Raw genomic sequence first — 13,110 nt, 5'->3', positions numbered from 1 at the left:
GTACCTACTCATTTAAAAAGCTTGATTTAATTTTTAGAAAAGTAAGTGGCATTGTATATTGGACAATGTATATTTAGCAGCAAAGCACTCGAGTAGCACAAAATAGGAAAACAAATTACAATTTCGAATAACTACCATTTATTCCCCCCTCAAACTGCAAGGACATCAGTGATATGGGAACAAGTATCATGACCCATGTCTCCATCACAGGCTCACTGCCTCCCTTGTTGACGGAGCACCTACTACAGTGATGGCACCTTTTGAGCTTGGCGTGTCAGCATTTTGAAAAACCCTAACTTAACTCTGGTGCTGTGTCACATATAGAAATTTTTTGATATTTGCAACCATAGTAAAACAAAGATTTATATTTTTGATATTTATTTTCTATATTTAAATGCCATTTAACAAAGAAAAATCAACCAAAAAAATGAGTTTGTGTGTCACCTCTGACACATGTGTCATAGGTTCGCCATCACTGACCTACTATGTACCAGGGGTTAGGATTCTATGTACTTGAGATATGTCAAGGTGCAGAAAACACAAAAATGACCAACCTAGTGAAACTTTCCATTGAGAGAAAGAGTTACTAAATAACAAACAAAATAAACAAATAATGTACATTATTTGGTGATGATAATGTAAAAAAAAAAAAAAAAAGTAATAAACACGGCAGGGGAGCAGACTTAGGAGTACAGAAGTAAGCGAGGCTGCCGTGTTCAATGGGGTGATAGGGTTTCAGGGTAGGCCATAATGAGAAGGTGAGGCTTCAACTGCAAAAAGTTGAGGGCTTGAGGAAGTATCTAGTGAAACAGAATCTTAGGTGGAAGAACAGATCAATTATCTCATGCTTGTAGACAAACAGGCAGGGCAGAGTGGCTATAGGCAAGTCTCTTAGCATAGAGAGGTCTTGGGGAGTCTTCTCACAAAGACCAGTGTGTGCACTTTGGCTTATATTCTGAGCAAAATAGGGCGCAAATGGAGGGTTTTGATGAGAGAAACGACACCAGGTGGCCTATTTTCAGATATACATCTAAACAGTGATAATCCTTTTTTCCTGATGAAAGGTTGAAGAACGGGCTCAGACCTAGAGGCTTACCTGGAATGCCACTGAACAGCAGGCCTCTCCTCAGGCGGTTTGACTCTGGTACCTGTGCCACGAAACAGATAGAAATCATGTTCTTTCTGGAAAACTGGACTCCTGCATTATTTAAAAATGTAAAGTAAAAAGGAGTGTGTGGGAATGAAGAGGTGCTTTTCTTTTCAAAATGTTTAATAAATTAATGAAGTGAATAAGCAGTACAGAGCAATCTGTAGTGTTTCCTGGGGAGCTTCTCTAAGTAGACTAGAACATCAGGATTGAGGAAGAAATATTTCTTTCCAACAGTTCCATTCTTTGTGTTGTTGTTGTTTTGTTTTTTTCATTTTTAAAAACTGTTATATCCTCTGAATAGCTTTACAGCAACACTGATGATCAAATGGCCTTCTGATTCCTTTATTTCTTCCAGCATTGGTGCCCTACATTTAACCCATGCCTATTGTACTTATCTTTAATTTATCTTTATTGTTGGAAGTATTATAAATTTCCCTTTTTTTCCCATTGACTCCTTCCACCTTGCACCCACCACCCCCCTCACCAGGCATTCACTGCACTATTGTCTGTGCCCATGGGTTATGCATGTATGCATATAAATTCTTTGGTTAATCTCTTCCCACCCTCCCTACCCCCTGTGCGTTCTTCCCTACAACAAGGAGCCTGCTTCTGTTGGAGGGCCTGTGATTATGCAATTGAGATAGTCATTCTAATTCAGTTGAGTACTCTTAGGCTATGCCCCATATTGGATTCCAGTTTAATCAGCAATACTTGTTTAATCGACATTAATCTGCCTTCTCCTTTCTCAGTTGCTTGTAAAATTTGTTTCATTTTGTTTAACTCCAACAAAAGGAAAACACAATGATCAAGAGCAGTGGGGGAGTCCGAAGGTGTCACGTGGAAGAGACCAGAGAGAAGTGAGTAAACTCTTCTAGGAAAACCCCTCCAGACAAGGGCACTATTGCTGCCTCATTAATTAGAAGCATTTGGATTCTGCACAAACAGCATTTGCGAGTTCTCAAGACAGTAGCCTCCGGATTTTCCCATCAGCAGTGGCATATGGATTAATTGGCAGCTAGTACTCACACAGTTAAGACACATCTCTTAAGAACTGGGAAACATCGAGTACATGAGCGAAAAGGGGAGACAGGAGTCACTGCAAGAGCCCTTAGGATACCTTGAAAAGTGTAATGGAGCTGGATTGGAACAAACTATGGAATAATATCGTGTATGCCTAATAAAGTTCTTGGCTGTAACCACGCAAGAGATCACCAAAGAGTGATTAAAAGGTCTCATTTGAAGTGGGCACAGAAGTTCCTCATTTGAGGCATATGTTGGAATGAGTCTATTTTAGGTGGAAGAAAAACCAAGCTGATTTATAGAGGGTATAATTGTGTTGATCTGGGATAGAAAAAAAAATCTCCAAAAATATGTCTTGCGATTTGTGTTCAAAAAAGAACAAATGGAATATATGTAAAAAAAACCCCAACAAAACACTTTGGAACTACATAGACGTAAAACGTACATGCTACACTTTAATTGTATTTCTTGATTCCATAACCCTTTAGAAGTGTTTCAGAATGTACCTGTTTTAGTTTGAGTATTTTGCTACTGGAGTAGTTCTTTGGAATATTAATGCAGCCCGACACATGCTGAACAATGCTATAACAGTCTACATTAAAAGTAATGAAGAATGGAACTTGGGGTAGCAGTAGAAATGAAGAGAAGATAACAAACTAAGAAGACGTTTTGAGTCTTCAGCTATCATGATTGACAAAATCAGTGCAAATACTGAAGGAAAGTGGACTCACGAGGAGTTGTAACAGCTCAAGCCTCAGCAACGAAGAAATGTGAATTTTCTTAAATGCAATTACAAATGTAAAGAGAACTGCATTTGGGAGCTGAAAGATAAATTTTGCTGTAAGAGAACTAGAATTAAAATGTCACCAGGAAAGTGAAATAGAGATGCCCCCTAAGCACTTGATTTAGGGCCAGGGACAGTGATGGAAGTTCAAGACTTAGATGCAGCAATCAGCAATCATTTGCACATAATTAAAGAGCAAAACTGTAAAAGTGGACGAAAGAAATGCAAATCTTGAAAAATCCATGAGTGGCAGGAGGGTCTGGGGGGAGTCGGGGAGGACAGAGGTTTGGACTTGGTCTTGATAATCGTGTTTTCCCAGACAAGTGACCCTTTAAATAAAACAAGAAGGAAGAGAAGGGATTAATTTGGGGGGAGAAGAAAGAAAACATAATCTAAGCAGAGGCCACAGCTTCTGGGAAAGCCCCAAAACAGAGGGGTTGGGGAAGCCACTGCCTGTGAGTGTCCCTGGGGGAGATGTGATGGGAAGGCGAGTAAGAGATTACATTCTGAGGGGTTCTGTCTTTGTAGACCAGTAAAAGTTGTTTTTTTTGTTTGTTTTGTTTTCAACAAGAGCAGTGAGAAGCCACAGGAGGTTTCAGTATACAAGAACAGGTGTTAAGGACCTGCCGTAAGATGCTGTCCTCATTTGCAGCAGGTATGATCTGCACCATCAAGGCCAGTTGTATCTTTAAGATGTCACCTGATGGATACTGATCCTGACTCCACACACACTGTGTGACCTTGGAGAAATTATTTAGTTCAGTGTTTCTCCACTTTGGTTTCATCTTAAAATCATCTGGGACCTTTCAAAAACGCCAATGCTTGCTCCCACCTTCCCCGTTTTCTAAACTCAAGCCCTAGTAGTATTATTAAAACAACTTCTGGCCCTGACCGGTTTGGCTCAGTGGATGGAGCGTCTGCCTGCTGACTGATGGGTCTCAGGTTCAAGTCCCGTCAAGGGCATGTACCTTGGTTTGCGGGCACATCCCCAGTAGGGAGTGTGCAGGAGGCAGCTGATCGATGTTTCTCTCTCATGGATGTTTCTAGCTCTCTATCCCTCTCTCTTCCTCTCTCTGAAAAGCCGATATATATACAACTTCTGGATTTTCTAATGTGTCTCCAAGACTGAGATTCATTAACTGTCATGCAATGTTTCTTGTTCCTTATCTCTGAAAATGGGCTGATAATTATAGTACTAGGACCTTGGAGATTCTGTGAGAGGGAGATATGCGATGGTATCTGAAATGACTTAGCACAGACCCGAGCATGTAGTAAGAATGAACATGAAATGTACATCAGTATGCTAATCAGCTATGCACATATCTCTTCCAAGTAGCAGCTCCATGAGAACAGCTTTCTTCCTTCAGTTCCCAGACTGGTACTTCATCATGCAATGTCCCCTTTCCATTAACCAGTTACAAAAGGCCACTGGATTGATATGTGGTGAGATTTCCCTACTTTATGCTTATAGACACAGTAAAAAAATATTTGCGTCACTTTTTTCCCAAAGGTGTATCCTCAAAAATTATTTATATTGCTTTTTGCACTCTTTCTTGAATACAAAATCCTTCCCCCCCTCTCCCATCAACCTTCCTCATCACCATCAGCATTAAAAAAAACAAAACAAACAAAAGGAAAAACAAAGGAAAAACCTAACAACAAAGCCCTCACTTGGAAAAAGAATGAACCTTTAAATCAGCGGTTCTCAACCTGAGGGTCGCGACCCTTTTGGGCGGTTGAACGACCCTTTCACAGGGGTCGCCTAAAACCATCGGAAAACACATATATAATTACATATTGTTTTTGTTATTAATCATTATGCTTTAATTATGTTCAATTTGTAACAATGAAATTGGGGGTCACCACAACATGAGGAACTGTATTAAATGCAAATGTAGATGAAATTTTAAAATGTTGACCATAGTTACATTGATGTAATGCATCTCTTTAAAACACGAAATAGCCCTGTCCGGTTTGGCTCAATGGATAGCGTGTCGGCCCGGCAACTAAAGGGTACGGGGTTTGATTCCTGTCAAGGGCACTTACTCAGTTGCAGGCTCTATCCCTGGCCTTGGTCAGGGGTCTTCAGGGGGCAACCAATTGATGTATCTCTTACATCAATATTTCTAAACTGTTCTTCCCCGTCCCTTCCACTCTCCCTAAAAATCAATGGAAAAATATCCCCGGGTGAGGATTCACAAAACAAGCAAACAAACAAAAATAACACACACCATAAAATAAATTGTGCTATGCAGAATAATCGGAGAATCAAAATTTTAAGTAACACCACTGCATTCTCTACAGAAGTCCCTCACAGGACACAGTGTTCAGTGCCTGGGTGAAGCAACTTTTCAGCCCCATTTTTGAGTCCTTAGGTGATGTATAGCTTGAAATCTGGTGGTCTGAGTAAAGTGTGGATCATATCAGGCTATGGTTTTCTGCCTGACTTTGGTTCCTGTATTGATTCACTGTTAAGAGGTTTTAACTCAGTCTCTAGATTTCTCATTACAATATCACACATCATGGTTCATCATCCCCTTGACACTTGAGAATCATTTATTTTCTAGTATTTTGTATTTCTTCAAATGTCCTCTAATTAGGTCACATATGTCAACCCAATAACTTCCTTGAGGTCAGAGACTGTGTTTTCAGGTTGATGCTGTGTTAATAGAGACCATTACAACAGAATCACCATTTCAGGAAGCTACAAGGCCTATGTTTAATTTATTATTTTGTTCTTAGCCATTTTGTTTTTTAACAATGTTGACACATGTCTTCTCCAGTGAAGAGAAAATAACAGCATGACACAATTTAAAATGATCAGAATGCTGACCAGAGCTTCACTTTGGTTCATCACCATCTTTGGTCATTTCAATGAATATGCTGACTTGCATTTTTTTTACTACAATGCTTAGCCATAAACATAACTGGCTAATAATTTCATCAAATAAAAGCTAAACCAAAAGTAAATGCAAGATGCATAAAAAATGTATCCAAGTAAAAAATATATAATGCAAAAAATGTATTACTTAACTCACAAAGTTAGGAATGCTATATCCATAAATGTTTAGATTTTCCAGTGTATCTTTGATATGTCCTAGGTTTCAATGAATCAAGATATGAACATTAGAATGTCATAAAAATTATATAAAAACTAGAGGCCTGGTGCACGAATTCGTGCACCAGTGGGGTCCCTCGGCCTGGCCTGTGGGGATCAGGTCAAAACCGGCTCTCCAACATCCCCTGAGGGGTCCTGGATTGCGAGAGGGCACAGGCCAGACTGAGGAACCCCACCAATGCACAAATCCATGCACCAGGCCTCTAGTATTCATATAAGATCTTTGGTTAATCCCCCCCACCCCAACTTCCCTCTGAGATTCATCAGTCTGTTCCATGTTTCCATGCCTGGGGTTTCCGCTCCTGCATTGAGCATCTGCCCCCTGGTGGTCAGTGTGAGTCATAGCTACCAGTCAGACAATCTAACAGTGGGCCAGTTGCAGGTCACTTAGGCTTTTCTATATAGACTAGAAGCCCGTTGCACGAAGATTTGCACAATAGGCCTTCCTTCCCCTGACTGTGGGCACTAGTTTCCCTCCAGCACCCGGAACCCAGCCTTTGGTCCAGCCACAGCAGAGACGCCAAGCCTCTAGGCTTCAGTCTTCAGTCTTCACTCTGCAGGAGCCTTCAGTCTTCACTCCATGCCTGCGCATGCAAATTAACCTCCATCTTTGTTGGGTTAATTTGCATAGTCACTGTGATTGGCTGGTGGGTGTAACGGAGTGACACCAATTTCCATGTTTCTCTTTTATTAGTGTAGATATGCAATGTATTTATTTAACTGTAACCAGCATTTTCTACTGGGCCTGGGAAAAAGATAGTGCTGATGTTTTTTTCAGTAATGCCACCTGACAGGAGCAGCAAAATGAACTGACTCCAGCTTCCACAATCCTGCTTTATTGGCCCAAAGTAGAAAAGTTCTGTGTGATGAGCAGTCACTGTTTTTATTAACAGAGCTGAGCTGAGTTCCACCGTAAGCTCCAGGGCCTCACTTTAGGACAGGTATGGGCAAACTTTTTGACTTGAGGGCCACAATGGGTTCTTAAACTGGACCGGAGGGCCGGAACAAAAGCATGGATGGAGTGTTTGTGTGAACTAATATAAATTCAAAGAAAACATCATTACATAAAAGGGTAAGGTCTTTTTTTTTTTTTTAGTTTTATTCATTTCAAACGGGCCGGATCCGGCCCGCGGGCCGTAGTTTGCCCACGGCTGCTCTAGGAGCTCTCTAAAGGAGAGCTTGGGCAGGGGCATGCCATCTACAGTGCACTTGCCTTTGAGTTTCTACACATGGGTTTACCTGAGTCCAGTTTGACTGAAATGGCATTGTAAGTGTAAGTGGGGAAAAGACAGCTTCTACTAAAGGTTCCCACTCAACTGCTTCTAAACACCTGGGTCGCAAAATGCAAAGGGGTCGTGAAGGTAAAGCCTGCCCGTGAGGGGAAATAGATTAACATTTAATAAACACCTTCAAAGTGCCAGGCACTCAACAGTTGCTATTGCATCTAAGTCTGAGAATGACTAGGAAGTTAAATGAAAGTAACTCTATTTTAAAATAAGGAAAATAAACTCTCTAAAATGTAAGTAGCTTGCCCATCGTCACCCAGCTGGCCACCCAGCCAGGGACCACTTCAGAACTGAAAACTATTCTTCTGACCACAGAGACCTGAACTCGGCAGACATTTCTGTGCCAACTTGCAGATTGCGCTCTTAAAAAAGGTAAATGGTTTCCTGCTGGATTCTGCATTTTCAAGAGGTTTTCCAAGTGGCTTGAATTTGTAAAAATTCACCCAAGAAGTACCATGTGTTTTTTTCTTTTGTGACTCTGCTTAAGGTGTTAAGACGTAAGAAGTTTGCACCTCAGCATGTCAACTTCCTTCCTGGTCTCTTCTATCCCATATTTTGAGGCCATGACCAATTTGGCTGTTCTTTGCTCTCTTTAGAATAATTCTGTATCCAAATGTAGTCACAAAGTTCCAGAATGTTCAAGTTGAAAGAGACCTTAGAGATCACTGGATCTGAAACTCTAAATTTACATGTGCGGAAATTGGAAGCTGAGCTCACCGAGGAGGAATAACTCCCTCACAGTAGGTCTCAATCTAGTCAGAGAGCTAATTAGTACAAGAACCAGAATGAAAACCCAGGGCTCAGAGCACTTAACCTTGGTGGTTTTGGTTTTTTTTTTTCTACTGTACCATGAGTGATGCTATAACTAAAGAGTTATTTTACCCATTGCTTCATATTCCTGTACAATGTTGAAGATGTCTGCTCTATTTAATTAAGTTATAACACTCCTTAAAACAATGAGCCAAATTTAACTTGTTTCTAACTTGGGAATTTAAACTGGAGTACTGAATTGTGCCCTGTGAGCTTGTGTACTTCTCAGCTGAAGTAACCTAATTATTTAAGAAGTCTTATTGTTTTACCAGGCTGAAAATTGACTTGAGTTGATTTCAATGTTATCCACCTAAACGGTGTTTTCTTCAGTCAATTGATATTTAATTATTGCCACTTGACTTATCAATCCCGTTGTCCTAAGAAACCGAAATATAGAATAGAAAAGGTATTTTCTGTTACAAAAAAGGGAAACGAAACCTAAATTTACTCCATCTCTGCAGAACCTAATTCAGGACTATGAGAAATGACTTCATTTTTATGTCCAAACACATTCACCTACTAATACATTTGTTCTGTTAGTGAAGAATAAATTTTTATGTATTTTCTCTACAGATACCAAATTGCATTTGGAAAAAACAAACATTCTCACTGTGCACAATGGAATGTTACTAAGTTTTCACTTGCACAGATTTCTTAAGCATCTGATATATATTTTTTATTCCCTCTACGAGCAATAACATTGTAAATTGAGCTGTTAAACTGATTCATGCTTAGACCAGCAAAAAGGGGCAGTAAGAGGCTCTGAATCTTTCATAAACGCTGCAGAAAAGATTTCCGTCAGTGCTTGTTCCTAACCCCTGCTATCTGGTGTCATAATGCATCATTACATACTGATGTTTGCTCTTGTGCAAGTCAGCAAAAAAAAAGAGGATTACATAGTGCATGTTGGCCCTTTCCTTGAATTAACTGTGTCACTTTTGATTTCTTATGCTATTGGACCATGTTTCAGGACTTCTTAACATTCACAGCTGTGTCACAAATAGACATAGGCATCTCCAGAGATTTGCTATTTTGCCATTTGCATTTTTATTAAGAAAATCAAAAAAATTTAATTAAAACATTTTTTAATTTATTGGGATGACATTGGTTAGTAACCTATGTTTCAAGTGTATAGTTCTATACCACATCGTCTATTGTAACATTAGGTATACATTACCACCCAAAGTTCAGTTTCCTTCCATCACCATATATGTGGCCCCTTTATCCTCTTCCATTTCTCCCCATGGCCCTTCACCTGTGACAACCATCACACTGTTGTCTGTGTCTCTGAGTTGGTTTGTTGGTTTGTTCCTTTGTTGATTTCTGTTTTATATCCCACATAAGAGTGAAATTATATAGTTCATATCCGTTTATGTCTGACTTATTTTGCTTAGCATGATACTCTCATGTTGTTGCAAATGACAGTATTTCATCTTTTCCATTGGCTGTGTAGTATTCTATAGAATATATATACCACATTTTCTTTATCCAGTTATCCATCAAAGGACACTGAGGTTACTTCCATGTTTTGGCCACCATGAATAGTGCTAAAATGAACATAGGAATACATATATCTTTATGAATAAATGTTTTCAAGTTTTTTTGAAAAATGCAATATATTTTTCTACTCAAATAGATTCACTTATTAAATATTTAATGACTAACAACTCCACTCTAAGCTCTGGAACAATCCCTGGATATTTGAAAAATAAGATATAGTGTTTGTCCTCACAGAGTTTATGGTCTGTGGGAAGACAAAAATGAGTAAGATTAGAGTGTACTGTTTAAGAGAATAGGTAGAAGATGGAATAAAAAAGACCTGGATTCAAGTTCAAGTTCTGCTACATACATGCTGGATGACCTGGAACATGTATGTATATGTTATTTGTGTGCAGGCATGTGTATATGTGACAGAAGAGATAATGTGTTTAAAGTGCTTAGCAAAGTTGAACTTAGACAAGACAGATGATAAAGCGGAGCATTTAAGAGGTTGATGAGAAAATCATCTACATTACAAAATTCAGGAACTAAACTAGGAGAGTGGCCATTTTGTGACATTGGTCACGGAGACAAGCAGAATTTATGTGGTTTTAGATTCTGTGATATAAGTAGAATGAAATTAAGTTTTCAAATATATCAGCTGGAATTTTAAGAGAAAATCAAGAAGGAATGCTTGTGTTACATACACTATAAATAGGATCTGCTTTGTTGGGGGGGCATTAAATTTTGATTTCAGAAGGAAAAAAATGTGAGAAGATTCAAAGCACAGAAAATGAAAGTTTGGGAACATTAATCTTTATAAAACAGGAAATAAGAAAAATCTTTCATGAAAAAGAGAGTTAGTATTTAAATGGCTACTAAGGCAGGTCTTGGAATAAGCTGTCCTGAAAATCACCATTTAAAGCTGTGTTTATAGCAATTCAGAATTGTTAACATAAAGACTAAAAATTATTTAATTTTTCAATCATGTTATAGCTTTAAAATATTTTTAAGTTGCATTTTTGAGATTAAAAAGCAAATGGAAGTGTATTTTATTCATTGGTCTATTGTCTAGGTATTCACAACTCACATAAATTTAGAATGCCACATAGTCTCTACTGCAGTCCCAGAAAGTAACTAAAAATGATCACCTCTTGGGGTCAGATTTAAGATCCCTATAACTTAATGTCTGATAATGGCAGATAATCATGAAAAGAAGGTCTCATTCTCCCTGTGTGTGTCTTATTCTCACTCTGCTCTCTCATTCTTTAACTCAATTTAGTTTCTTTATGTGAAGTTGAAATAGATTGTTGTCTGATTGAGGATATTATGGATAATCAATCACACAGAGAAAAGAGAAGTGCTTAATGTGATTCCCGAGCAATCTCCGCATTTGCTGAAATTATTTGCACAAGACAATGACATGGCCTTTCTGTATTGCTCATGAAAGGCAGTTGCTATTGAAAAATTAAAGTTTTAAAAAAAAAAGCAGAAAGTGTCAAACTGTTTACATTCCTAAGAGCTAAAATCATTTCAACTTATACATCAGGATAAAGTGAGGCAAGGAAATCTTTACAAATGTGTTCTTTTCCTCAGTAGTATTCATAGCACTAATGCATTTACAAGATGTTAAATCACATACTTTAAAAATAAATCAGATTGAAATGGGAAACAATTTTCTAACATATTTGAATCTGCTTCCAGGACTAATGCAGACACTCCTCAGAACCTTTGTATATCAATTCAGCTATTAATGGGAGCTGACATGTCATCATTCAGGTCGGTTCACTGCTCCGGCGCTGATTGTGCCAGCTACACGGGGGAAATAAGAAGAGAACCAGTGATTTAGGAGTAGGTTTGCCTCAATAACCTTTCACAGTCCTTCCCCAAATTATGGCTTCCATGCAAATACATACATCCCTGATTAAACATGGCTTTCAACAAAATGAAATCTGCATAAAAGAAAGAAGGAAAAATATTTCACCTTTGAAAATAAAGCCATCAGAGGAGCATTTGGCATGCAGTAGCACTCAATAAGTGTGTGTAGAAGGAAAGCATGAAGAGCTAGTTAGATGACTAAATGAAAGCAATGCATGGCCACCATCTGTGTGGTGGACCACATACCCATTTAGATCTAATGCACCTACATAGTTATTGTGATACTTTATTACTAATACCTGATTGTCCATCCAAAAAAACCCCTCAAAAAAACAAAAATACCCTCATTTAATAATTTTCCTGACTATGTAAGATTATTTAAATAATTGAACTATAGACATGTTTGTAAACTCTGATCATAGTCACCGAATGTGTGTGCGATATGGTTCTATGGCCAACAATGACATTCTTCCCCATGCTATTCCAAGTTACAATGGGTAGATACCTCACAGGCAGAGTGAAGAAACACACATTGGGAGAAAAAGTGTGGTACAGGTGCTTTCTAATTTGTCCTGTTCTTGCCTGCCCTGCATCTGACTTCATGGCTTCAAGATCAACTGCCAGCCATGCTAACCAACAGCAACCCCAAGCCATCCCTAGGTGCTTTATCGCAAAACTCAGAAAGGAGGTAGCCAACAATGAGCAAAGGGCCAACACCCGTCCACAGACTTCTACACTAGCTCTCTATGTTGTTACTAGAAAATGGATATAACTAGCTTCAAAATTTCCCAGATAATGCTACACATTTTTTTTTCTATTTCTCCAACTCTTATTTTCAGATCATTAGTTACCTGGTTATTACCACAATTGTGTAACATCCAGTTTCAAGAATACATGTTTAATTCATAGTTCTTATTATGGTTCTCCTTCACTGATTTTATCTAGGTAAAAGTGGGCACTATGTTAGCTCTCATCCCTCACGCTCTTCTGCAGTGTGGTTTAATTATCCTTCATCAAATAGTGGGGACCATTTATCTATTCTCTTGAATCAGAGCCAGGGATGGGGGTCCATGACTGCTTTACCAATAGAATATGACACCAATGATATGCTATTTCCAGGCCCAACCTTTAATTGGCCTAGTAGCTTCTGTTTGGACCACATGCTCCAGAGAAGCCAGTCTCCATATAAAAATTTGGACCACCCTAATTTTTTTCAGGTAATTATACTAAGCAAAATAAGTCAGTTAGAGAAAGACAGATATCACATGATCTCATTGATAAGTGGAATCTGAAGAACAAAATAAACGAAATAGGTCCAGAGGTACGGAAGCATGGAACAGAATAACAGATCTCAGTGGGTGGGGAGGTTGGGGTGCAGAGGACAGGGAGAGATTAACCAAAGAACAAATATGCATGTATGCGTAGCCCATGGACACAGACAATAGCATGGGGAAGGCCTGAGGGATGGGTTTGAAGGGGCAAAAAAGGGAGAAAATGGGAGACATCTGTAATACTGTCAATAACAATTAAATTAAAGAATAAAAAAGAAACAGCCCTTTTCCACTATGTTTAATACTATTTCATA

Source organism: Myotis yumanensis, unplaced genomic scaffold (genome assembly GCF_028538775.1).
Source record: "Myotis yumanensis isolate MYYU_CA2020_CCGP unplaced genomic scaffold, mMyoYum1.0.hap1 SCAF_1, whole genome shotgun sequence".
NCBI classification, from domain to species: Eukaryota; Metazoa; Chordata; class Mammalia; order Chiroptera; family Vespertilionidae; genus Myotis; species Myotis yumanensis.
The sequence above is the reverse complement of the archived record's forward strand: the minus strand, read 5'-3'. Positions refer to the sequence as shown.